The sequence below is a fragment of the Delphinapterus leucas genome, chromosome 18, assembly GCF_059928025.1.
Source record: "Delphinapterus leucas isolate spDelLeu-1000000601 "Yukka" chromosome 18, BTC_Dleu_Yukka2, whole genome shotgun sequence".
NCBI lineage: Eukaryota > Metazoa > Chordata > Mammalia > Artiodactyla > Monodontidae > Delphinapterus > Delphinapterus leucas.
The window spans coordinates 71,963,119-71,988,868 of record NC_143146.1 but is presented as its reverse complement, the minus strand read 5'-3'; the positions used below and the strand labels follow the sequence as shown (position 1 = coordinate 71,988,868).

Below are 25,750 nucleotides of genomic sequence, written 5' to 3'. Positions count from 1 at the left end.
ATTTGCTGGGGATAAACAGGAAAGGGGCACACATACTTGGGGGACCACAAATGCCCCATCACCGTCACTACCCATCTCCTTAGTCTCCAGAGTAAACAGTTTGTAAAATACCAAAGGGGCCCAAATCCCAGTTTTTCCCAGGCGTTCTTCATGGCCCAGCAGAACTTTCTGGGTATGTTGCAAGAGTGCCATTAAACCTTCAAGTTTAACTTCACTTGCTGGTCTCCCCGCCCTCACTATCGTAGATTTCCTTTGTAGAAGAATGGGAATTGGGGGATTTAAAAACTCTTATTAGATAGTCCAGCAGTTTTGCACCGGGGATATGGGCCTAGGGCCCAGGGAATCTCCCTAATGAGCCACAAGGAGACTCGGGTTAACTGGAAACAACAGCTCCGTAAGCACTCCCTCTGGAGAGAGTCTAGGAATTCAGATTCCTGCTAATGAAAGGCCTCCTCAACATCCTGAGGGGTAAAGATGCACTGATTATGTCCATTGTGAAATACAAGTCTGGATGAATTCTGAGCACATACCTACCTGCAAATCTACCTGCCTGTGCTCCACACAAGGCATGGATTCAATCGGTGCTAAAGGTGAGCCATTTGTCTGAACCAGCAAATACTAGGTCACAGTAGAATAGGGGTTTGGAGTCAGAGAGATGTAGGCTTGAGTCCTGGGTCGGCCACTAAGAGCCATGTGGCAGTGGCCGAGTCACTTAGCCTGTCCCTGCCTCAGTGCCCTCATGTGCAAATGGGAATAAAACAGACTCACACGATCTGATCTGAATCTACTGAGTCTGAAGAAGTGGGAAACAAGACTGTGTGGCCTCATTTCGGGCAGCAGAAATACCACACACTTCTCTGCCTGGGACTCCGTTGTCCGGCCCCTTGTCTTTGCACCCACCTACCTCTGCGCGGAATCCGACGATGCAGTTCCGCCCTAAAGGACCCTCCATCCCCAGCCCACCGGCGTCAACTTGCTCCCCGGCTCTCGCGCCTCCCCCTCGCCTCTCTCCCTCTCGGTCCCATTCGGCTCCCTCATTCTCTTCTCTAAAACAAAAAGTACTGCCGCTCATTAATCCGTGCTGAACTTCAAGGGCAGAATCGTCGTGAAAGTGAGCAGACAAGCGGAGGGCGCTGCCACCCGCCCCTGTGTGAATGCCGCGCTGACGGGCGCTGACGGGCCGGGCCCGAGGGCGGCCCGGGCGCTGGAGCTGCCAGCAAACTTTCCCGTCTGAATTCCAGATCCAGAGCCTGGGAACCACACTCTGCCCAGACGCGAGTGCGACGCCGAAACCAGGGAGCCGCCCGCAGCCCTGGGGGCCGGGGGAGGGGAGAGAAGGGGAAAGGGATGGGGTGGGAGGAGGCGGAGGAAGGAGGAGGTGGGAGGTGAGAGGAGGCGGGGGAAGGGAAGAGTGGGGGGAAGTTGGAGACTGGGAGGTAGGAGGAGGAGTGGGGGAGGGGCGGGGTGGGGCAAGGAGGAGGTGGGAGAAGGAATTGGTGGGTGGGAGGGAGAGAGGGGAGGAGGGGACGGGAGGAGGAGAAGGTGGGGGGATGGGGAGGGGCGGGGCAGAGGGGGAAGGGAGGTAGGAGGGTGGGGGAGGGGAGGGGAGGGCGGAGGAAGGAGGAAGTGCGGGGTAAGAGGAGGGGGAGGGCGCGGAGCCCTGCCGGCGGCCGGAGGACCGGCGGGCGCTGACTGCGACCACCGCTCTCGGGCAGCGGACGCGCTGCTTTGGAAGATGAGGTCAGCACCGCGGAGCTTTCCTGAAACACACACCCCCCACCCCCAAAAAAAGAAAAAAAACAAGAGCAGCCCGCCCCGCCCTGGCCTGGGCAGCAGCGGCGGCGGGGGCAGCAGCACGCCGGCCGGTGGGCGCGGGGTGCGGAGGGCGCGGGGCGCGAGGGGCGCTCCCCGTGGCCGCGGCCGCTCAGTCCGGGATCTGGGCTCCGTCAGACTTCCGGGAGAGAGGAGGTTTTTCTTCTCCAAAATCCACCAGACTCCTTTGATGCGCTTTTGTTTTACAGTGGAAAACTACAATAAAAAAAACATAGCCATGAAAATAAGTGAGATTAAAACCTGCCGGCTTCACTTCCTGGAGGCTTTTTGTTGGGTCTTGAAACTAGGAGTCTTTGCGGGTCATCCTTGTAAGTGCCTTTTTAATCCGTTCACACTGATGCTTGTGCGTCCATACTGCGTTTAACATCCATTATTAGACGGGTGACGCTGTGACATTGTGTTCAGTTGATTTGATGATTTCTGCTTTGGACGGTTGACGTTGCCTCGCTTGATAACACGACATAAATGCATACATGTTGCAAAAAGAAACCCTGTCTTAAAATAGAGATGAAAATATTCCCTAAGGCGCTGCCAATATCGAAAGAGTGAAGTGTTATTTAGACCGTGGAAGTGTTAGAAACAACAATAATTCATTGGCTGGTTCATAGTCCTACGTAACTTAACATTTTAAATCATTAAATAATAGGGGTAAAACCCCTATTAGTTGTTTTAAACTTCCTGTTTCCGAACGTGTAGCATTACATCATATGAAGCGAATCGCATTATCAGCTCGGTAAGTGAGAGAGAATTTCTGCTCTGAAACAGAGCAGTTTTAATGCTTAAATACCAAGAAGTTCTTCTTAGGAAATCTCCAAATGCAGTCAATTAATATTAAACAGATGCAGGGACTTCCCTGGTGGTCCAGTAAAGACTACCCGCTCCCAATGCAGGGGGCCAGGGTTCGATCCCTGGTCAGGGAACTAAATCCCACATGCCGCAACTAAGACCCGGCACAGCCAAATAAATAAATATTAAAAAATAAAATTAAATTTAAAAAATAAAGCAGATGCAGTAGGGGGTGCATACTAAAACTGAAGGCTCTTCCCCCCCCGGAGAATTTACTCCATTTTCCTTTAAAATGAGCCAGCGAATCATTAATTTTAAATTGGCCAATGCCAATGGAAGATCACGCCAAAACCAGAATGAGGCATCCCAACAAGTGGTAAGTAAATAGAAAGGCCCAGTTCAGTTTACAAAAATTTGGCCTTCAGGCTGTGTCTCATACACCTGCATGAAGTCAAAGACGATGTGATGCATATTTTATCACGTTAAACCAGCAGCAGTGATAGGGTGTACCTTCATGTAAACAGGATGCACAGACGCACGTTTCACGGAACTATTAATATCCCAGTTACTCCATGTAGCTTAAGTCTCTGGGAGGGAGCTCCAGACCAGAGGTTGTAGACTGGCGCTGCATGGGCCCGTCCTTGTTTTCCAGACCTGTTTGTTTGCCCTTTGAAGTGTGTTTTAAACTTTTGAATTCGTTATCTATATTTAAAAATCAGGCGACTTCCCTGGTGGTGCAGTGGTTAAGAATCCGCCTGCCAATGCAGGAGACACGGGTTCAAGCCCTGGGCCGGGAAGATCCCACATGCCGCGGAGCAACTAAGCCCACAAGCCACAACTACTGACCCTCGCGTCGCAACTACTGAAGCCCGGGCACCTAGAGCCTGTGCTCCGCAACCAGAGAAGCTACCACAGTGAGAAGCCCGTGCACCGCAACAAAGGGTAGCCCCTGCTCACAGCAACTACAGAAAGCCCGCGCTCAGCAATTAAGACCCAACGCAGCCAAAAATAAAAAAATAAATTTTTAAAAATAAATAAAATAAAAATCAGGATATTTCACAGGGAAAGCTGGACTTTTGGCTTCTCTTCTTTGGCTGCATTGGGTCTTTGTTGCTGCTCACGGGCTTTCTCTAGTTGCGGCGAGCGGGGCCTACTCTTCATTGCGGTGCGCCAGCTTCTCATTGCGGTGGCTTTTCTCGTTGCAGAGCACGGGCTCTAGGCACGCGGGCTTCAGTAGTTCTGGCTTCTGGGCTCTAGAGCACAGGCTCAGTAGTTGTGGCGCATGGGCTTAGTTGCTCCGCGGCATGTGGGATCTTCCCGGACCAGGGATCGAACATGGTCTCCTGCACTGGCAGGCGGATTCTTAACCACTGCACCACCAGGCAAGTCCCTTGGGCTCTCTTTGAAATCTGAGAAGACTTGGAGCAGAGCGGCAGCGTCAGTTGTAACAGTCTACACCTCCCCTGTTGTCCTCCTAAGGTATTTGTCTGTCCTATGCGCAAGTTTTCTGCCCCAGACAAATCACTTCATCTGGTGTTTGGCCTTTTTATAAGGATTATTAAATTCACAGATGGTTTAGACACTCTCTGTCTAGACCTAATGCATGTATAATTAAAACCTCAAATCTTGATTTCCACAAATTCACCTTGACAGATTCAACCAATCAGAAACTGAGTCTGCGTACATTCCCTAAAGACAGGCGCTACGGAGTGTCCGGATTCCCTCCATTCTGCATTTGCCCAAGATGCAGCAAGACATAGGGGTGCGTGTGGTCTCAGGAATTAAACAGACCTGTTTTGGATTCCCACTAGGTACTTGCTGTGCAGTGTTAGGCAAGTTATTTGCTATCCTTGAGCTTGTTTCCTTAAAAATAGATATAAGAAAACTACCCCTTTGAATTATTGAATATTAAGTAGTTATATGTGAAAGCATCTTAAACAGTCCCTGGTCCATAGGAACCACCCAAAATATTAATTTCTCACGCCCTTGGGATTTCAGTTACTCATGCGGATATTTGAGAGAGAATTCTTACTAGATCTTTTTTCTTGTCTATGAAATCCTACTTTAGTAGAATCCAAACTTTGGTGTGTGTAAGAGACTTACCCGGATACTTGATTACAGTGCTAGTTTCTGGGTCCCTCTTCTAAGGTATAGGAAGTCTCAAGTAGGGCCCTGGGGTTTGACATTTTAACATTTAATTCTGGGGCACGAGTCCTCAGCCCTCACTCTGACAGTCCCCGTTCTGGACTTGGCCCTGGTCATTCAAGGGAGTGAGGTGGAGACAGAGGAAGCCCTGAGCCGAGTCCCAGGCTGTTCCTGGCAGCTTGCTGATCCCGAGGCTAGATTGGATGCCTCCCTAGATCCCTATGGCCAGCTCCTGGATCCACAGGCATTTACTGAGCACCTGCTGGAAAGTGCCCTGAGCGGGCACCAGGCACGCAAGGCAAATGAAGCGGTTCCTGTCCTCAGAGAGCTCAGGGAACTGAATTCCAAGGTCAGGCCTGGCATTTGGGTCCCAGTTTCTGCCTTTCCTACCGTCCAGCATTTAATACCATCCCAAATGGCTGTATTCCCAAAGACACTCCTTGATCTCCTCAGCGCCTCTCTCCCCCCATCCCCCCGCCCGGAACCATGCTTTCCCAAGTCACACTGCAGCGACTTCTGCATTACACAGGGACACTTAGCATAGCACTGCTTAGGTGCTCATTAGATATTTGTGGAATTTAATTTCCTTGGACAAATATGTCTTCTGAAACTTAGTTTATGTTCATTCACTCATCAAATATTTATAAGCCAGGAACTGTTCCAGAAGCTGGGGATAACTGTCATGAACAAAATGTAAAATCCCTGCCCACGTGGAACTTCTATTCCAGTTGGGGAAGAAAGGCCAGATCAACCACCTACTTTGAATTCTTGTATATTGGGTTGTTATCTCTACCCGGACATTTGCTGCAATCTTGTTTGCTCTGACTGCTACCTCAGTTACCTGCCAAATGGCCTTCTTTCCCAACCCTGGTCTACACAACCCTTACTCAGCAGCGATTCTATCCGAGGCCAAAGAGCAAACCGGTTATCTTATTGCATCTTGAATCAGTGTCTGCATATCTCCTCCAGGCTTTAACCAACATCAGCCATACGCGGGCCTCTCACTGTTGTGGCCTCTCCCGTTGCGGAGCACAGGCTGCAGACGCGCAGGCTCAGCGGCCATGGCTCACAGGCCCAGCCACTGAGCGGCATGTGGGATCTTCCCGGACTGGGGCACGAACCTGTGTCCCCTGCATCGGCAGGCAGACTCTCAACCACTGCGCCACCAGGGAAGCCCTAAAGAAGTATAATTTTAATTTCTTCTCTAAAGGGGTAACTTTTCGTGAAAATGCTCCCAAATGTATTATTTCTGTCTCTTTGCATGTGTATATTTTTATATCTGACCTCAAACTATGATCATCTTTGGCTCTCAATTGCATACATTCGATCATTTCCTGAGTCTCTATGACTTCCTATTGAGAAATATGAACTGGGTCAATGGAAAGTCTTTGGGAAACAAACTCAGACACCCAGGATTCCCCTTTGTCCTGTGAAATGCAAGATAAGCAATTTGATTTGGACATAACATCATTCTTTAGTCAGGCAACTGACGAATAAGCAGGTAGAATTAAAACATGCTGGACCATGGATGGTCACTCTAGCGAGTGGGCCAGTTGCTGTGCTTCGCACAATTTCAGACTGCTCCGTCAGAACTTCAGTTGAGAGTCTGTGTATATGCACTATTGAAAGTGGCCATTAGGGACGTCCCTGGTGGTCCAGTGGTTAAGACTTGGCCTTCCAATGCAGGGGGTGCAGGTTTGATCCCTGGTTGGGGAGCTAAGATCCCACATGCCTCACGCCCAAAAAACCAAAACATAAAACAGAAGCCATACTGTAACAAATTCAATAAAGACTTTAAAAATGTTCCAAATCAAAAAAAGAAAAAAAAATCTTAAAAGAAGGTGGGCATTAAGAGATGCAACTACGGGCTTCCCTGGTGGCGTAGTGGTTGGGAGTCCGCCTGCCGATGCAGGGGACACGGGTTCGTGCCCCGGTCCGGGAAGATCCCACATGCCGTGGAGCGGCTCGGCCCGTAAGCCATGGCCGCTGAGACTGAGTGTCCGGAGCCTGTGCTCCGCAACGGGAGAGACCACAGCCGTGAGAGGCCCGCGTACCGCAAAAAAAAAAGAGATGCAACTACCCATCAGAGCTGTTGGAGTTTTAAAGCCATTAGATCTGGCTCCTCTGATAATCAGAATTCAGACTGTGTGTTAATATCAGGATATTAACACACAGTTGGACCAGAGCCGGAAGTTTACTTAGAGAAACTGAAAGGAAAGAAATTATATGCTCCATGCCTTTCTAGTCCTTTTTTCCCCAACCAGGAGTGAGGGTTGAGAGGGAAGGTGGGATAAGGGTGAAAATTTGGAACCTGGGCCTACGCAAGCCACAATAATAATTGTGAGAAGTCCACTTTTGTTTTAATTGACGTTTCCCCTCACTGAACTGACATTTAGTGATTGAAATATCTGGAATGCACACCATAACTTGGGTGTCTTTACTTTAGGCTAAAGGTGCAGACAGCAGAAGGTAAGGCACAAGGGGTCAGATGAAATGGGTAAAGAGAAAAAAACAAATGCGAATTTCACAGGCAAAAAAGTTAGCTTCTCCAACTCTAGGCTGTGCTGGGCTGCTCTAAAGTGCAGCATCTTTTATCAAGCCTAGGCCTTTGTTCCCCTCAGTGACACTGTCACGTGCTCCCCGTCAGCCTTTCAGTAAGATCTTTACCAAGCGCACGGGGACCCCTGCACTTCCGTTTAGTAACTGGTGGTAGGATTTCTCCTGTAGTATAGATACACATAGACTTGTTCACTCTCCTGCTTTTATGATGTTATTTTAGAAATTGAGCTGTCAAAGGTTGTGTTTGAACACTTTTTGAATCAGCACTCTAACTAAGGGATCAAAAGGCTTAAGCTCATGCTTTTTAATAACTGAAACCACTGTCTATAATTTTTCATATCTAAAATCTATAGATGCTAATATCAGCCTAGCTTCTTTTACTTTCAACTCGTAAAGAAAGTTTTCCTTCTTCTTTTTTTAAGATTTATTTATTTTATTTGTTTATTTTTGGCTGCGTTGGGTCTTCGTTGCTGTGCACGGGCTTCCTCTAGTTGCGGCGAGCAGGGGCTACTCTTTGTTGTGGTGCACGGGCTTCTCATCGCGGTGGCCTCTCTTGTTGCGGAGCATGGGCTCTAGGCACGAGGGGTCAGTAGTTGTGGCTTGCGAGCTCTAGAGCGCAGGCTCAGCAGTTGTGGCTCATGGGCTTAGTTGCTCCTGTGGCATGTGGGAATCTTCCCGGACCAGGGATTGAACCCGTGCCCCCTGCATTTGCAGGTGGATTCTTAACCACTGCACCACCAGGGAAGTCCCTCTCCTTCTTCTTAAGTATCCAGTAGGACCAGCTCTTGTGATTATCGTCAGCAGAAAGCGATATACCACAGTGGGCAACATGAAATTGCCAAGTTGTCAAGAATTCTAGGGATTTTCTTTCTTCTCTAGTCATTGTCACAGCCAATGTCTTCTTGAAAGATGTATCTTCATTTCATTGCCATATTAGGTGGCTAAGAGTTTTCTGGTCAATTTGGTAAACTTTAGACGATCTTAGAATTTAATTAGCTCAATAGAGTGGCCAAAGGAACCTACAGATGACCACATGTACAAATACATATGAAATCAACAATACAGGCTGACTGGGGAAGGTGGGCCAGTCCTCCTGTTACTCTGGGGATGTGTGTGAGAGCTGTTTTGTTTTTGTTCTGGAGGGTGAGGGCTACTGGTGTGGGTAAATTTCCAAACTCCCTAAGAGAACATAATCAGAAAACACACAGCAGGCATGGAGAGGAGTCACACAACTGGATGAAAAGGGAACTAGAAGGAGATCGGATTGTTAAAGGAACTAGAATTGTTTCACATGCAAAGCATGAGGCAGGGGCAAGAGAACTGGAAGAACCAAGGTGGTTCCAACCAACTTCTACGATTATTCTATTGAATCGGAGAAAATATGAGCTTCAACCACAGGGGAACCTAAAAAGGGGAAACTTTTCGTTTAGCACCAATCATTGCCATGCATTGATTAATAACATTAGCTGGCGTAAGGGTAGCGTGGAAGAAGCTTGTTCAGTCACCCACTGTACTCCCTGCAGCCTCTACCATTTTGTCTCCAGTACAAGCATCTAGGTAAAGACAGAAAAAAGTGGCTATTTGGAAAGTCAGCTTTCACCCAAGCATACGAAATTTTTTAAGTGTTTTGTTTTATTTTAAATTTTTAAAAATTAATTAGTTAATTTATTTTTTGGCCGCGTTGGGTCTTCATTGCTGTGCGCGGGCTTTCTCTAGTTGCAGTGAGTGGAGGCTACTCTTCATTGCAGTGCGCTGGCTTCTCATTGTGGTGGCTTCTCTTGTTGCGGAGCACGGGCTCTAGGCACGCGGGCTTCGGTAGTTGTGGCACGTGGGCTCAGTAGTTGTGGCTCGCGGGCTGTAGAGCACAGGCTCAGTAGTTGTGGCACACAGGCTTAGTTGCTCCACGGCATGTGGGATCTTCCCAGACTAGGGATCGAATCCGTGTCCCCTGCATTGGCAGGCGGATTCTTAACCACTGCACCACCAGGGAAGTCCCAAGAAAAATTTTAAAATGTCAAGTGGGCTTAGATGTTGGTCTTGCCACTCGGGGGCATTTTTCTCGCAGTTGGGATGGGGATGGGACAGTCATGAGGGCCCTCACCTGCTCCATGAAATCCACTTCAAAAGCTGAAGCTATCTTTCAAATAGACTTTTCTAGCTTCCTAATAACCCAACTGTAGATTTATCATGAGATAAGTTTTTTACAAACTTTTCTGAATAGTTTTATTTTCACTTCGTTGTCTTGGGAGCAGTGAGTAGACACTAAATGATCTCCCCCCTTCATCTACATGTCGACCATTTAGAAACACAGACTAAGAGACTTCCAAAATGAATAAATATCTCCTGCTGTTTAAATAGCCAACCTTCAAACTGATTCAGGAACCACCCAGGCAGGCACTCTGAGTCCCCGTGTGATTCCGGACATGTCACTGACCTCTCTTCAGGCTGAAGTGAAGTTAATGTTTTTCCCTCCCATCAACTCACAGCGGTGCTTTGGGGATAGAAAAATGGATGTGGCAAAGTCCAGTGCAGATTTTTAAATGTCACCGGCAAAACTAGGCAAAAAGCACTTGTCTTTTGTGAAATGCAGCAGCTGTGTAAGAGACCCACATCACACTGTCTTCCTAGCTCGGGAACACACAGATCCGTCTTTCTAGAATTCAAAACTGAAGGTGGAATGACACGGTGGAAGGTTTTTTTGTTGTTTTTTTTTCCCTTTAATTAATTAATTTATTTATTTAATTTTGGCTGCATTGCAGTGGCTACCAGAGGTGGATGGAAAAGTTTAAAGGGCGTTTGGGTTTCTGTTTGGTTGGTTGGTTTTCTGGCCTCGCCAGTGTAGCCAGATCATTCGGGAGACATAATTTAGAAAGCGCCAATGCCTTTCTCCAGATTAAGGTTCTCTTCGATTCCCATGGAAACTTTGGAGAAACAGACATTTAATTTGCTTATTATTCTCTCATTAATTTATCCAACAAACTTCACGGAGCACCTACGATGTACAAAGGCACTGCATTTAGTGCTGGAGATACAGCATAGAGGAGACCAGAACCTGAGTTCAGGAGCCTCCAGCCTGTTCTCCAGGTTCTGCAGGTGTGGTTTCAGGCAAATTTGCCTAACTGGACCATCCATTCTGAACATCAGAATCAGAGACAAGGGATTTCTTGAACTCATCAATAACCAATTCTCACCAACAATGCTGTCTAGATACAAGAGATTTCTGTGACTTATTTTCAAAGATTTCATTTAAAAATATACTTGGAAAACAAAACAGCAGACTTTTTAATTCTAAAATGAGGTGGTGTTACTTGGCACCTGTATATGTCTGTGTATTTACAACAGCAGAGCAGGAAAGGGGAGGTTGAGGGGTGGCTTGCTGGGGCCCCTTCAGTTCATCATCTTAGAATCGTAATCCCTCTTCTCTGCATTTGAGAGGCTTAGGAGGCCGTCACCCACGAGAGGCCAAGGAAGCAAATCCAGCTGTAATGGCTTCACACGGTGTGATCAGACAGACTTGTTTTTTCAGAGGAGAAAAAGCCTTCCAGATAATGAGACTGGACACAGCCTGGATGTGGAGGTAAAAGTCCAGTCTTGAAATGACCCCTCTGATATGTGCCTTGGGCTCTGGGCAGTCACCTTACATCTTTGGGCTGCAGTGTCCTCACTTGTAAAACGAGGGCACTGTGCTGGATGACACCTGACTGCCCTTCCCATTCTAACCTCCTATGATCTGTGATAAAGCTGGCACCGTGCAGTGTGTTTTGTGATTTTAATTCATTGATTAGGCATTTCATCAATGGCCAAAGTTGCTTCAATGCTGAGATTAGAATAATTATGGTGAGGCTTCAGGGTTAATAATTAACTAAAATAACTGAGCCATTTCACACCTCTGCCAGTGCTCTCCTTTCCAACTCTCAACAAAAGAACAAATAAACAGCAAACAGCAGTGAATTAATTCACAAGCAAAGATTATTTCTGGCAATTAGAAAAGTTGGACACTTCTCTGTTTATACATACCCCTTATATACATAAATAGGTGTATACATTTTTTTTAATAAATTTATTTTTATTTTTGGCTGCATTGTGTCTTCGTTGCTGTGCGCGGGCTTTCTCTAGTTGTGGCGAGCAGGGGCTACTCTTGGTTGCGGTGCGCGGGCTCCTCATTGCAGTAGCTTCTCGTATCGCGGAGCACAGGCTCTAGGCGCGCGGGCTTCAGTAGTTGTGGCACGCGGGCTCAGTAGTTGTAGCTCGGGGGCTCTAGAGCGCAGGCTCAGTCGTTGTGGTGCACGGGCTTAGTTGCTCTGCATGTGGGATCCTCCTAGACCAGGGCTTGAACCCGTGTCCCCTGCATTGGCAGGCGGACTCCCAACCACTGCACCACCAGGGAAGCCTGGTGTATACATTTTAAGTGTGTATGTATATGCTACCATTTGCCATTAAATGTGCATATTCCCGAATAATAAAATTATATAACTAATATTCATTGAGCACATACCATAGGCTGAGCACTGTTGAAGACTTTATTTACATTTTTAATTTATTTTGGCTGCACCGTGCTGCTTGCGGGATCTTAGTTCTCTGACCAGGTATTGAACCCGTGCCCTGGCAGTGAAAGCGCCGAGCCTTAACTGCTGGACTGCCAGGGAATTCCCAATTTACATTGTCAATAACTTCTTTTCATTAATTTCTTCTGTTTTCAGTCTTAACACCCACAATTGATTTCTCAAAATATGGAAGTTTGTGAAGGTTATTGCAAACATCTTGTCTGGCAGGCATAACTGTTAGGGTGTAAAGAAATGATATTTCATAAAAAGGACTCCAATTTGTCTGAACTTTTGGGCAAAGCCTCGCTGGAAAGGCACGCATTTGATCACGTTTATGTCTGGGGGTGGGGATTCTGCCTCGAAATGACTCTCTTTTGGAGAGAGAGGGAAAATCTTGGAGTTTATGGAGAGTGGAAAACATTTTCATCCCTAGTGAGATCAGAAAAAAAAATCTCAGTGAGGCTCAAGGGAACTTTTCCTGGCAATGAGGGTTATATTTGATAAGTTACTATGATATTTGAATCACAGCTTCTGGAAACAGGTTATAAAATAAATTTTCACAGAACTGAGACAGTTCCGGTGCGGGTCTTTCTGTCCGGCCCATACACAGTCCATAGTAGTACTGAAACTTCACGGGATCACGAATTTCTATACTTTCTGTCCATGCAGCGTTCCCAAAGCAGTGATGAAACATTCAGTAGCATAAGGGACGTGTTTTATATTATGATGATTATAATTTTACATGTTTTCCCAAAATGTACAAATATGAAATGTGCTATGTTCTACTCATATGCTTGCATATGGAAAACAGAAATAAAAATTGTTTACTTTGGCTACAACAAATGTCATTCTCTTGCTTAGTGGCTTTTGATATCCTTCAGCCAAACCAAACATGCAGCTTCTCAAGATACCAGAATCTGTATTTAATACAATAATGAGTTTCTCACTCCCAGCCTCCCTCTCCCTCTCTCTCTCTTTTTTAATGACTCCGTTGTTAAATAAGAAATGGATAATGTCAACTTTCCCAATAGCACCACTAGTATTTGTTGCTGTTTCATAAGTAACTTAGGAAAGCAACTGAAGCATAAAGAGACTAAATTATTTATTACAGTATTTTCCTCTCCTGGATATCATGATAATCTTCAATATTAATGCCTTCCTTACAAGTGTAAGGTTAAGAAATTGAAGTCAGTGGATTAAATTGATCAATTATACAATTATGAAATGTGTTCAGGTGAATAGTTGATTTTATCATCAAACCAAAATAGTGCCTCATTTCTTGCATGCATTATCTAAATATTTATCTAACATGTGTTGATGTATTCTTAACTGTTGTAATACCTTTTTTAAATGATTCGCTTTGAGAGTCATACGCAGTTTGATTCAGTTCTCCTAAGTCAAGTGCAAGCTTACCCATCACAAATTCAGTGACTACTGTGGTGTGGGCAAGTTGGCCAGGATGAGCAGTGCCCCCAGTAATGAAAACCAGTGGTCAGAACCCCACCTTGCCAGAGCTGGTAATCTGGGCAGTTTACAGGTTAACTCAAAACCTATGGTTAGTAGAGACGTGTCCCACGTGGATGTTGTCTGGGAGTTTGTGCATTGGGCATTCAGAGTAAGTTGGAAGAAACACTGGTTCTAATATGCTTCTTTTCAGCCAAACATGAAAGGGTTTAGGCAGAGATCATTAAGCAAATGAATAACAAAAAAAAAAGCATAGGAGACTCCTTGCCTGGTTCAGTTATCACCTCTGTAGGGCATTCCACATAAAATCTGCACAGGTAACCCTGATTTCTCACCTGCTTGCCCCGGGAACATCTTGATTCAAGGAGTATGAAAATACCTGAAGTTTTTCAGCTGAAACCTGAAGTCGTCGTCATTAAATGAGGATCACCTCTTCCCGTGTTTTCTGGAATTAGGGACACTAATGTCATCCTCTTGATTCCTGTGGAATTTTTGTGGACCCTGTCCCTTTCAACTGCCACACTCTGACCCAGCCTCCCAACTCCACCAGCCCTGGAAACCAGCAGCACACTGCCTACATCGCTGGTTTTAACCCTGCCCATCTCCTGCTTCAGAACATACAGTGGCCTCTGCTTGCTTCAGCAACTGTGCCCTCCCTATGACCCCTTGCTGTCTCCAACTGCTGAGCACCTCTTCTATTCCTGAGCTAATCTATTTATTATCTCCCTCTGTGCTTGGCTTATAAATCCTGAGCCCAAGCCTTACCATTTGCTAGTTTCCTTCCAAATTTGCATTTCCTTCCCCTCCCACCTCCCCCATCCCCTTAAGCCACGCCCACTGTTCCTTTTGCATTTAACACTGTGTCGCTTTGTATCTTCTCCTCTTGGGGGCATATCTGTGATGGGGGCATAAGGTGTTTTTTTTTTTAATTTTTATTGGGGTGTAATTGATTTACAATCTTCTGTTAATTTCAGGTGTACAGCAATGTGAATCTGTTATACAAATCCATATACCCACTGTTTTTTAGATTCTTTTCCCTTGTAGGCCATTACAGAGTATTGAGTAGGGTTCCCTGTGCTATACAGTAGGACCTTAGTAGTTGTCTATTTTATATACGGTAGTGTGTATGTGTCAATCCCAATCTCCCAGTTTATGGGCACAAGGTCTTGAGTGGCCCCTCCCCCTGCCCCTCGAAGAGTAGGTACCCAGTGAGTGGATAAAGGCATGCGTGAATGAATGTTGGGATGGTAGAGGCTGCCCCAGTGCTAAAGTGGCATTGCTTTTCAGTATAGAAAAAAGCTAGGAATATTTTTCCAGCACACAATAAAGAAAATGCTACATTGAAGCAAATGAATATATCTTAATATGATGGAGAGTGCAGTAGGAATTACTTTTTAAATGATGTTTGGAAGTAGAAGAAGCTGAAAAGACAGTGGAGAAATGAATGCGACAAGTATCTCCCAACAGACAATGAGGGGATATAAATTTGTGATGGGAGATACCATACTGCCGCCTTCACACACCCACACATTGTGTGACTTTTGAGTAGGATCAGAAAAGTCAAATTCCGTGGTCCCCAAATAGTAGGCACGACTAACTAATGAAGAGGTTAGTCCAAAAGACAGCTTCCAACTGCCCACCGGCCCTACCCCCAATTAAAGTAACTTCTAGAAATAAATTCTTCTTCAAATTGAATTATCTTCTTTTACCTTCAAGAAGTTGAAGAACTCAACTTCTTCGAGTTGAATTATAGATAATTCAACTTAACGAATAAGTTTCGTTATTAATAAACTACATCAGGGTTTGGCAAACTATCCATGGGCCAAATCCAGCCCACCTCCAGTTTTGGTAACTAAAATTTTCTTGGAACACAGCCCACCCCTTCATTTTTGTATTGTCCATGGCAGCATCCCACTATGAGGACCCAGTTGAGTAGCTGTGACAGAGACCCTGTGACCTGCAAAATAAAAAATGGCCCTTCGGGGGAAAAATTTGCCAGTGCTTAACCTACATGATCAAAGGATATAGAAATTTGGTCGGATGTGCCATTAACTTGCTTTCTCCAGTGGGAATGTAATATGGTTGGATATGTTATCTTCTGAAATAAGTGAGGGATTCGGGCCTCCCATCCTTCCCACCAGGGGCAGACCTGGGGCCTGGAATCTTGTTGGCTGGCTAAGGGAGCAGTAACCTCTGGTTACCAAGTAGAGTAACCAACTTGTCCTGGTTTTCTGGGGACTGTCATGGTTTTAAAACTGAGTCCCATGTTCTGGGCAAACCAGGACAGTTGACCACCCTGACATGTAGTGAATAGCTTATGGGGTCTGGGGCAGACTGACTTGGGTTCAAACCCCATTTTTATGACTTCCCACTGTGCAGCCTTAAGTTACTTCATCAATTACCCTATCTGTGAATTGGGATTGATTCTATTTTGAGGAGATATTGTAAGGATTAAAGGAAATTATGCACAGAATAAATATTCATTCCCTTCCTACACTTTAGACCATTATAAGCTAATTTTCTTATCCAATCTTTAGTCAAAATTCCTTTTTTCATAAAATAATCAGAAGGGAAACTTGAAAATACCATTCTTTTTTAAACAAAAAAAATTTATTTAATTGGTTGCTCCGGGTCTTAGTTGCAGCACGTGGGCGCCTTAGTTGTGGCATGTGAACTCTTACTTGCAGCATGCATGTGGGATCTAGTTCCCTCACCAGGGATCGAACCCCAGCCCCCTGCATCGGGAGCGTGCAGTCTTATCCTCTGTGCCACCAGGGAAGTCCCTAAAATACTGTTCTTATCCCCTGTAGTTTCTAATGATGTTATTTCTTTGCCCCTTACAAATAAATACCCAAATTAATAAATAACTTGTACTGCAGTGGGGGAAGTAGCCCATCCACGTAAAATTGCCTGATTTTCAACTTGATAACTGTTTTATGTTTTAAACATAAACACTTGGAGACGAGTGGTGGTTGAATTTTGTTTTGTCCAGTTAGGGATAAATCCCAGGAAGGTCTGCTGTGCCCAGCTACTTCAAGTAGCTTGTGATAGGAGTTCCCTGGCGGTCCAGTGGTTAGGACTGGGTGCTTTCACTGCAGGGCCCGGGTTCAATCCCTGGTCCAGGGACCAAGATCCCGCAAGCCTCTCGGCGCAGCCAAAAAAAAAAAAAAAAAGTAGCTTGTGATGCCTCAGGTCCATGACCAGATCCAGAACCTCTGGGGAACAAGGTTCAGGGACTTTTTCTAATCTAGCATTTTGTGCCTCCAACAGAAAATATTGACAGGAAGTTGACAGAGGCTGTCAGTGCTACCTCACTCATGATTCATCTGATGGATCACTATGACCGAAGCGCTACATGGATGAACACGCTCATTAATTTTTTAAAGAGGCTAATTATACACAGACAGTGGTGTCCAAATCTGATAGCAACCTACATGCTGTCAAAAGTCCCCAGGACAGGGCTTCCCTGGTGGCGCAGTGGTTGAGAGTCCGCCTGCCGATGCAGGGGACACGGGTTCGTGTCCCGGTCCGGGAAGATCCCACATGGCGCAGAGCGGCTGGGCCCGTGAGCCATGGCCGCTGAGCCTGCGTGTCCGGAGCCTGTGCTCCGCAACGGGAGAGGCCACATCAGTAAGGCCCACGCACTACAAAAAAAAAAAAAAAAAAAGTGTCCCCAGGACAAGATCAAAGGGACAAGAGAACATTAATCTCATCCGAATTATCAGCATTTTGATTTAATAACCCGTTGGTTAGCAAGTGTGCAGGATGGAATTAAATAATGTGTACTCCTGTAGTAGTTTATATTCCCAATTACACTTAAAATCCTAGTTGGTCCCCAACAAATTCAATTTCCATTAGCCTGTAGCTATAGGACTTTGAGAAATCAAATTTTTTACTGAATGAATTGGTCAGATCAGTCCAAAACTATCAGCATTTTTATTTAATATCCAGTTTCTTAGCAAATGTACAGAATGGAATTAAATAAGGTGAACTTCTGTGGTAATGTACAATCTAAAAACTTCCAAATGCCTACACAATCATAGCTGATTTCCAACAAATTCAATTTACTTGAGGCTGTGGCCATGTGATTTTAATGAATCAAACCTTTTAACCAAATTAATTGGTCAACTCTGTCAAAGCTTATAAATTCAGTGAATATATAAGTCAGTCGATTGGCTGATTTGAATGTCTAATGCAGCAAAATGAGTCAAATTATTAGCTCAGAATACAGACTGCTTTAATTTTATTTGAACTTGCCTTTTTGATTTGGACACCACCAAAAACTTGGCTGTACATTAGAATCACCTGGGGAGCTTTCAAAATTTCCAAAGCCCAGGCCACACCCCAGATCAGTTAAATCAGAATCCCTGCGGGTGAGACCCGGGCATCAGTCCCTTCGTAATCTCCCCGGGTGATTGGGAACCACTGGCAGCAAATTCAAATAATTAGGAATAAAGCCACTCTAGTATGTTTTGCATTAAGGTGGAAGCCCAAATTGGAGGAGAAAAGAATGAGACTTTGTAATAACGTAATAGTAATTATAATAAGCTAATAATTTATTATGGAATTTGTTACTGTTATGTAAAAAGTAATAGCTCACTATTTATTGAGTTCTAACCAAGTGCCAAGCATTGTGTCACATTTTACATGGATTCTTTTTTTTTTTTTTGGTATGCGGGCCTCTCACTGCTGTGGTCTCTCCCGCCGCGGAGCACAGGCTCCGGACGCGCAGGCCCAGCGGCCATGGCTCACGGGCCCAACCGCCCCGCAGCATGTGGGATCTTCCCGGACCGGGGCACGAACCCGTGTCCCCCGCATCGGCAGGCGGACTCTCAACCACTGCGCCACCAGGGAAGCCCTACATGGATTCTTTCATTAAATTCTCACACATTGCCGTGAAGCCTTATGAAGTCAGTTACTGTGCCCATTTTACAAATGGGTAAATCAAGGCACCAGAGCTTAAATATCTGTCCAAGGACATGCATGTAGCAAGTGGTCAGGTGAGGGCTGGCACAGAGCAGTGTGGGTCTAAAGTCTGTGCTTGAACTATTTTTGAAAATCAGTGACTTGAAACTCAGTGCTTTATAGGTCTTTGGACATCACGCTCTTATTTCTTCGGGGCATCGTTTTTGTTTTCTTCTTCCACTTTTCTTTGTTTCTGGATGCAAAGGCCTCACCAAACGGTGCACAAAAGCAATTTCTGATGCCCCTGGGAGAGAGGTAGGCCTGGGTTGACGCATATGATAGGCAGAGGAGTTGATATTCCACATTGAGAGCTCCTTCTCTCTCAGGGGAGATTCTGGCAGACTAAAGCACTCTCAGGCAGCAGAAAGGAACCCTGAAACAAAACGCCCACCTGAGGGGAACAGACATATTTGCTACAGCATGTTTAAAAGTTAATTGAAAAAGGGTAAGAATATAATGGGGCTTCCCATTCACTGCACATCTGGTTACTTCACAAAATCTTCAGCATTGACCTGTCATCCTGTATGGGTTTGGTTTAAAAGTTTTTTGGGTTTTTGTTTTTGTTTTTTTGAGGTAGTCCTCCCAAGTAACATGTATTCAGTACCAGCTGAAATCTTAACATTTTTGGTTGCACAATGAAAAGCAAAATAAAAAGAAGAAAGAAAGATGAAAATACGATATAATGTCACGGTCATTTGCAGCCGTTTCCTGTGACAGTTAGGGTGCCGTACACTCATTTCTGAACTGTGTCTTGTCTCTCCTTTGCTGAGAATGAAGCTAAAACTGCCCCGAGAAGCTCCCCCAGGACCCAGGCCGACCGTCAGAGCAGAATCTGGGCCAGTCTCAGCAGCTGTGTGTGTGTTTTAGTTTTATTTTTTTCAGCCCACTTACCTCGGGAGAGCAGGTTTTCTCCATCCGAAGACTCCCTGACCCCAGCACCTCCGGCCCCGGGTGGGGCTCTGGTTGCAGCCTCCAGGCCACGCCCGGATAGGACCGGGCCTGCGACACCAGCCAGGCTCCAGCCACCCTGCTAGGACACCTGGGCCTGGGAAGGGACCGGAACTCCCCTCCACCACCAGGCAGGGCTGGGGGGAAGCGACCCCCTGTCCCCGTGGAAGGCCGGCTCCCAGCAGCCCCCTGCTGCCAGCTGCACCCCCGTCAAACGTGCGCCCACCTTCAAGAAGGGTGAGTGCCCTGGGCACCAAATACGCTCTGCTTCCCCGATATCACCTCCCACTTGCCTTTGGGGAGAACTGCGCGGGGCTGGGGGCCACCAGGACCTCTTCCCCGTTCTGAGTGTGGGCAAAGCAAGGGGTCCGTTTTAACTTCCTTTCAGGCTTCCTTCTTTCAAGACGAACTTGCAGGACTTCCCTGGCGGTCCAGTGGTTAGGACTCTGCGCTTTCACTGCCTGTGGGCCCGGGGTTCAGTGCCTGGTACGGGAACTAAGATCCCCGAAAGCCACGGCGGGGGCGTGGTGGGGGGAAGGATAAAGACGAACTTGCCATGGTGCTTTCTAAATAAGACCTATGTTTGCAAGTTCAGGAGTGTGGCCAGAGGAGAATGTGAGTCTTGTAACTAGCAGGAAACTCAGGAGAAAAATATTTTAAGGCGATGATGTCAAAAGACCGAACAAACCCGAGGGGAAGGCCAGGCACTGAGTTCCCGGAGGGCCTGGGCTGGCTTTCCGGCCCCCGGGAATCAGCCCTGCACATCGGGGCCCGTCCCCTCTCACCTCGCGCGGAGGAGGGGATCAGTGGTGCGGGCCGCTCCCGGCCGCCGCCGTGGAGAGAAGTAACAAACGTTGCACGGGCACGCGATCGTTGTTCGTCCCTCACCCCGGGCGCACCAGCGAGGCGGTAGAGGGCACCCTCCGCGCCGGCCACGGGGCCTCAGTGGGCGCGGGTTCTGCTCGGCGGCTGCGGGCGCGGGGAGGCCGGGCCCGCGAGGCGACGGCTGGCGCGCTTCCCGGCGGCTCCCGGCCGCAGCTGGCCGTGCTATTTGCATCGTCCACATCCTGAGAGCCGAGACCAGGCCTCTCCCTGGAGCAACTGGGAAAACGCGAGGCCCGGCAGGGCCTTCCCGGATCGGGGAGAGGCCGGGAAGTTGGGAAAGAGCGGCCTGCAGGGTCCCGAGGAGTTGGGGCTCCCCGGGGTTGGCGGGGGCTGAGCTTCAGGGCCCCGGAAAGAGGGCGAGCAGGCAGGCAACTAACCGAGCTGGAAAATGAGCGAACTTTTTTGCTACATCTCCTGGAAAGAGATCTTTCCAGACGGCCCCCCGTGTCGCCCACCTCCATCACTCAGCCTTTACCACATTACCCTGAGCAGCACTTTTTTAAAAATAAATTCATTTATTTTCTTTATTTATTTTATTTTTGGCTGCGTTGGGCCTTCATTGTGGTGCGCGGGCTTCTCATTGCGGTGGCTTCTCTTGTTGTGGAGCACGAACTCAGTAGTTGTGGCTCATGGGCTCTAGAGCACAGGCTCAGCAGTTATGGCGCACGGGCTTAGCTGCTCCGCGGCATGTGGGATTTTCCCGGACCAGGGCTCGAACCCATGTCCCCTGCGCCGGCAAGTGGATTCTTAACCACTGTGCCACCAGGGAAGCCCCGCAATGCTCTTTCTTCTGTGTTTGTTTACTTGTTCATGTTTGCCTCCTCCAGGAACATGTGGGCTCCTAGACACTCGTCGGGGCAGCCCTGGGTCTGTTCTGTTGATCGCTGGGTCTCCAGTGCCAAGCAGGGTGCCTGGCTCCTTTGCAAGTGAATGAACGGACCCTGAAGGAGAAGCTGCCTCCTGATCAGTCAAGGAGCTGGATTTCTCAGCTTTCCATTCTTAGGCGGTGTTGTCGTCAACCTGTGGAGAGAAACCGGATTTATCTGGGGGGTAAGGAAATTCATTCTCCCTGACTTTATATATTTTCCAACCCACAGTGTCGGATCGGCTAAGTCTTAGTGGTCTTTAGTTTCTTTATGTGATGTATACCACTTGTCACTGTTTAATGTAATCTTATGTCATTTAAAGGTTAAATTATAGGGTATAGAAAGCGACAATAATATAATCTTAGGCACAATCATTTAGAGGAAGATTTCCCCCTAAAACTCGGTTAAAATAAATTGGAGAAAGACGCAGTTCAATTCATTCAACAAATTTGACTTTGTGACAGATCCAACGTAGTCTGTTGTATTTAATAAGAATTCAGCCCATAAAGGGAGATTTAATGACATTAATGAAATTAGCTTTATGTATTAATGGAACTGAAGGAGTCAACTCTAAAAGCAAATGTTCTCTAAACCTAAATATTTTACACTCAAGAAAATCTGCTGGGGACTTCCCTGGTGGCGCAGTGGTTAAGAATCCGCCTGCTAATGCAGGGGACGGGGCTTTGATCCCTGGTTTTGGAAGATCCCACGTGCCGCGGAGCAACTAAGCCGGTGAGCCACAACTTCTGAGCCCCTGCGCCACAACTACTGAAGCCCGCACGCCACAACTACTGAAGCCCGCGTGCCTAGAGCCTGTGCTCCACAGCAATACAAGCCACCACAACGAGAAGTCCACGCACCACAACGAAGAGTAGCCCCCGCTCGCCGCAACTAGAGGAAGCCCGCACGCAGCAACGAAGACCCAACGCAGCCAAAAATAAATAAATAATTAATTAGGAAAAAAATTGAAAGACTTCTTTGTACTGGGTGAAAACTTAGATTTCAAACCTAATTTTGATCAGCTTTATCACGAATACATTTTCCTAGTTTATTCCTTAAAAATCTTTCTCAGAGTCTCTCCTCTTAACTCTCTGAAGTGATACCAGATGGGTTTTATTTTATGTTTTTAGCTAAAATTGGATCCTTGGAAAGAATGAATCTAGAGTAGATGATAGGAAGATGACTGTCAACTGACAATTTCCATTACCTACCTAACTGCCTTTCTCCCTGGAATTAAAGAGACCAGAAACTTTATGGAGACCCACATTCCCAAACCCTTGGGAGGAAGAATAACAGTTTTAGGAATTCCTTTGTGTTTCTGAAAATTAGTAATAGCTACTCCTTGTAAGTCTATTGCAGTGAAATCACAGCCAGCTGCCTATCTCTAGAAAAAAAGGTTCCAGATTTCCTTTCCCTGGAATGTGGCTCCAGAGAGGCTGTTCCATTTCAAAGGAGGTGCTTTGATTGGGTGCTCAGTAGGTCCCTCAATAAGGCAATGTCAACCGTTGTAAACAGAGTTCCCTAGAACAGGTCCTCCATACCCAGTCACCTGGGAGCTCCTGCTGAAGCTTTGGGTCAGTTACCCTGCCATCCACGCTAGCTGCCATCCTTGGCCCAGGTGTTGTCCACTAACTTGCCAAAGCATGACTGGAACATCATTAAACGCCCAAACAGTATCCCAGGCTCCTGGGTAAGTCCACTTATTTACCATATGCTTTACTCTTGGTCTACAGATTTAAATAAAAAGAAGTAAAGCATGTATTAAACTCTGACATCAGCGTTTATTCACTTTTTTGGTCATCCTTTCGTCCTATTTGATGGTGGAGGCATGAAAGCTAGTCAAGATATATTTCGAGGTTAACTTCTGTTTGCACTAGCAGTTTCTTAATAATTTTCCCATCTAAAAAGAGAGATTTATAATAAAACAAAATAGAAATGTTTCTATGATTTTTTAAGTGAGGTTTTAAACATTACTATTAATAATAGCCTACTAAGACTCCTTGGTCTTAAAGGTGAGAAAAAGTTAGATTTGGCCTAAAAATGAAGACATAGCAAAAAACAATAATAATAAAACTGCATCTCTGTTGTTGTTTTTTTCAAGTCAGTTTGATTCTTAACTATAATTCTTTAAAAACCCTCAAGACCTTAACATTTAAAGAAAACTTCAAGTATTATATTTATAATAACATATCTCGTACCTAATTAAAAAAATAAAATCAGTATTATTTCTAATGGTTCATTATAATTATCTGTAAAAGCTCAGTGTATATAAATTCATGACATAAAGTTTTGCAATGTTGACCTCTAAAATTTAGGTCCTTAAAAAAAATGAGAAATTTACACTGCTTTTCAGGTTTGATCTATATAGTGTAAAATCCAGTATTCATCAGTGTATGAAATAGAGCCCTATGGGACTGACTAGAAGATAAGTTTTTTTATAATTAATCCAATTTCATGTTGACCTGTTGGCCACCATTTGATAAGACATGTACTCCCCAGAACTGTAGACTATCTTGGTCTTAAATCATATGTGAAAACACAGTTAACATTTAAAGAAAAAAATTCTGATACAAATGACTAATAAGTTTTGGAAATCATGTAGATTATTATGAAGAACAATAATACAATGAAATGAAAAGCAAGAAAGCGCTAATGCTTTTGCAAAAGTTTCAAAGTTTTTTCACCCATTCCAATTCATCTACACGTTCTCTTTTTGCAGTGCTGCAATTACTTGTATATAAAAGCTCTTTCTGTTAATCTTCAACCTGAAAAGTAGTAAAATAACAAGCATAAAGGGGAATGGACATTTCAACCCAATGGCTCTCCAGTTTTTTCAAGCTTTTCATCTGCTCTCTTTTGAAGGTTTATCCCTTTCACGATTTTCCCCCACTGCTATAGGCTCAAACCTTTATGGAATCTTAGAAATCATGACCCTACATATCCCTTATATGTAAAATTGTCTCAATAGCCTTTTAAAAAGTTACTACATTTGGATGAAAACTTGCTGAAGGCAGCTTGGTAGCATTCACCAAATTCATCGTTTCACTTCAATCAAAAACCGACTTCAGGGCTTCCCTGGTGGCGCAGTGGTTGAGAGTCTGCCTGCCGATGCAGGGGACACGGGTTCGTGCCCCGGTCCGGGAAGATCCCACATGCCACGGAGCGGCTGGGCCCGTGAGCCATGGCCGCTGGGCCTGCGCGTCCGGAGCCTGTGCTCCACAACGGCAGAGGCCACAACAGTGAGAGGCCTGCGTACCGCAAAAAAAAAAAAAAAACAAAAAAAACTGACTTCAATTTTGGCCATTTCACTTTGAGGAATATATTTATAACCTAACAAAATAATCATGGACACAGAAGTATGGGTATAAGGAAAGTCTAGTCATCTTAGCCTTGTTCGTAATGTTTTTAAAAAATCCATAAACAACAACAAGGTCCTACTGTATAGCACAGGGAATGATATTTCAATATCCTGTGATAAACCATAATGGAAAAGAATATGAAAAAGAATGTATACATATGTATAACTGAATCACTTTGCTGTACAGCAGAAATTACCACAACATTGTAAATCAACTATGCTTCAATAAAACTAATTAAAAAATCAGAAACTACACAAATGTCTAATAAGATGGGATCGACAAGATAATTTATGGTATTTTACATTTATTCAGTGGAATAACATGCAGGCAGTAAAAATGATTCAGTGCAGAGCAGAGTAAGAATATATGATGACATAAAGTTTTGTTTAAGATAGACTGTTAGCAGTAAAAGTAGTTTTCAAGTAGAGTGTTTGTAAATATATTGCCATTTTTTTGTTCAGCGGACATATATATACAACAACCAAAAGACAACCTAACTTAAAAATCGGCAAAGGACTTGAATTAGCTCTCCAAAAAGGTATACAAAGGGCCAATGAGCACATGAAAAGAGGCTCGGTATCATTAGTCATTAGGGTAATGCAAACCAAAACCACAGTGAGATACTACTTCACACCCACCCACTGCAATGGCTATTTTTTTTTTTTTTAAAAAAGGGAAATAGGAAGTGCTGGTGAGGTTGTGGAAAAATTGGAATGCTTATACATTGCTAGAGGGAATGTAAAATGATTCAGTTGCTGTGGAAGGGTCATCTTAGCCATTGTGGTCCCTCAAAAAGTTAAACAGAATTACCATATGATCCAGTAATTCCATTCCTAGATATGTACCCCAAAGAACTGAAAATAGGGAGTCAAACAAATACTTGTACATGCACGTTCATAGCAGCACTAGTCAAGTGTCCATCAATGAATAAGTGAATTGTGAGAGAGATATATATATATATATATATACACATATACATGCACTGGAATATTACTCAGCCATGAAAAGGAATGAAGTATGATACATACCACAGTGTGAATGAACCTTGAAAACATTATGCTAAGTGAAAGAAGCCAGACGCAAAAGGTCACATACTGTATGATTCCATTTATGCGAAATAGCCACAGTAGGTAAATCCGTGGAGATGATGCAGATGGGTCGTTGCCAAGGGCTAAGGGGGAAGGGCAGAATTAATGGGTATAGGATTTCCTTTTGGGGTGACGAAAATGTTTGGAACTAGAGGCGGTGGTTGTACAACACTGTGAATGTACTACATGCCATTGAATTGTTAATTTTAAAATGGTTTTTTATGTGAATCTCACCTCAGATTTAAAAGTTATATATCTATATACACATATAACATATATTAATCAAATATATATCTGTATATATATAT

General features: G+C 45.2%; 1 long non-coding RNA gene across 4 annotated transcripts; it reads left to right on the top strand.

Moving 5' to 3' along the window:
• The first annotated feature begins 1,572 nt into the window (after positions 1-1,572).
• LOC111175201 (uncharacterized) lies at positions 1,573-24,425 on the top strand. Of its 4 annotated transcripts, none has more exons than XR_016388725.1 (3): positions 1,573-1,740; positions 2,022-19,481; positions 20,957-24,425. It is a non-coding gene; the product is annotated as an uncharacterized LOC111175201 (long non-coding RNA). The 4 variants fall into 4 exon arrangements; XR_016388727.1 differs by having other exon boundaries at positions 1,573-19,481; positions 20,957-21,179; positions 21,609-24,425; XR_016388726.1 differs by having other exon boundaries at positions 1,573-2,141.
• The last annotated feature ends 1,325 nt before the right edge of the window (positions 24,426-25,750 follow it).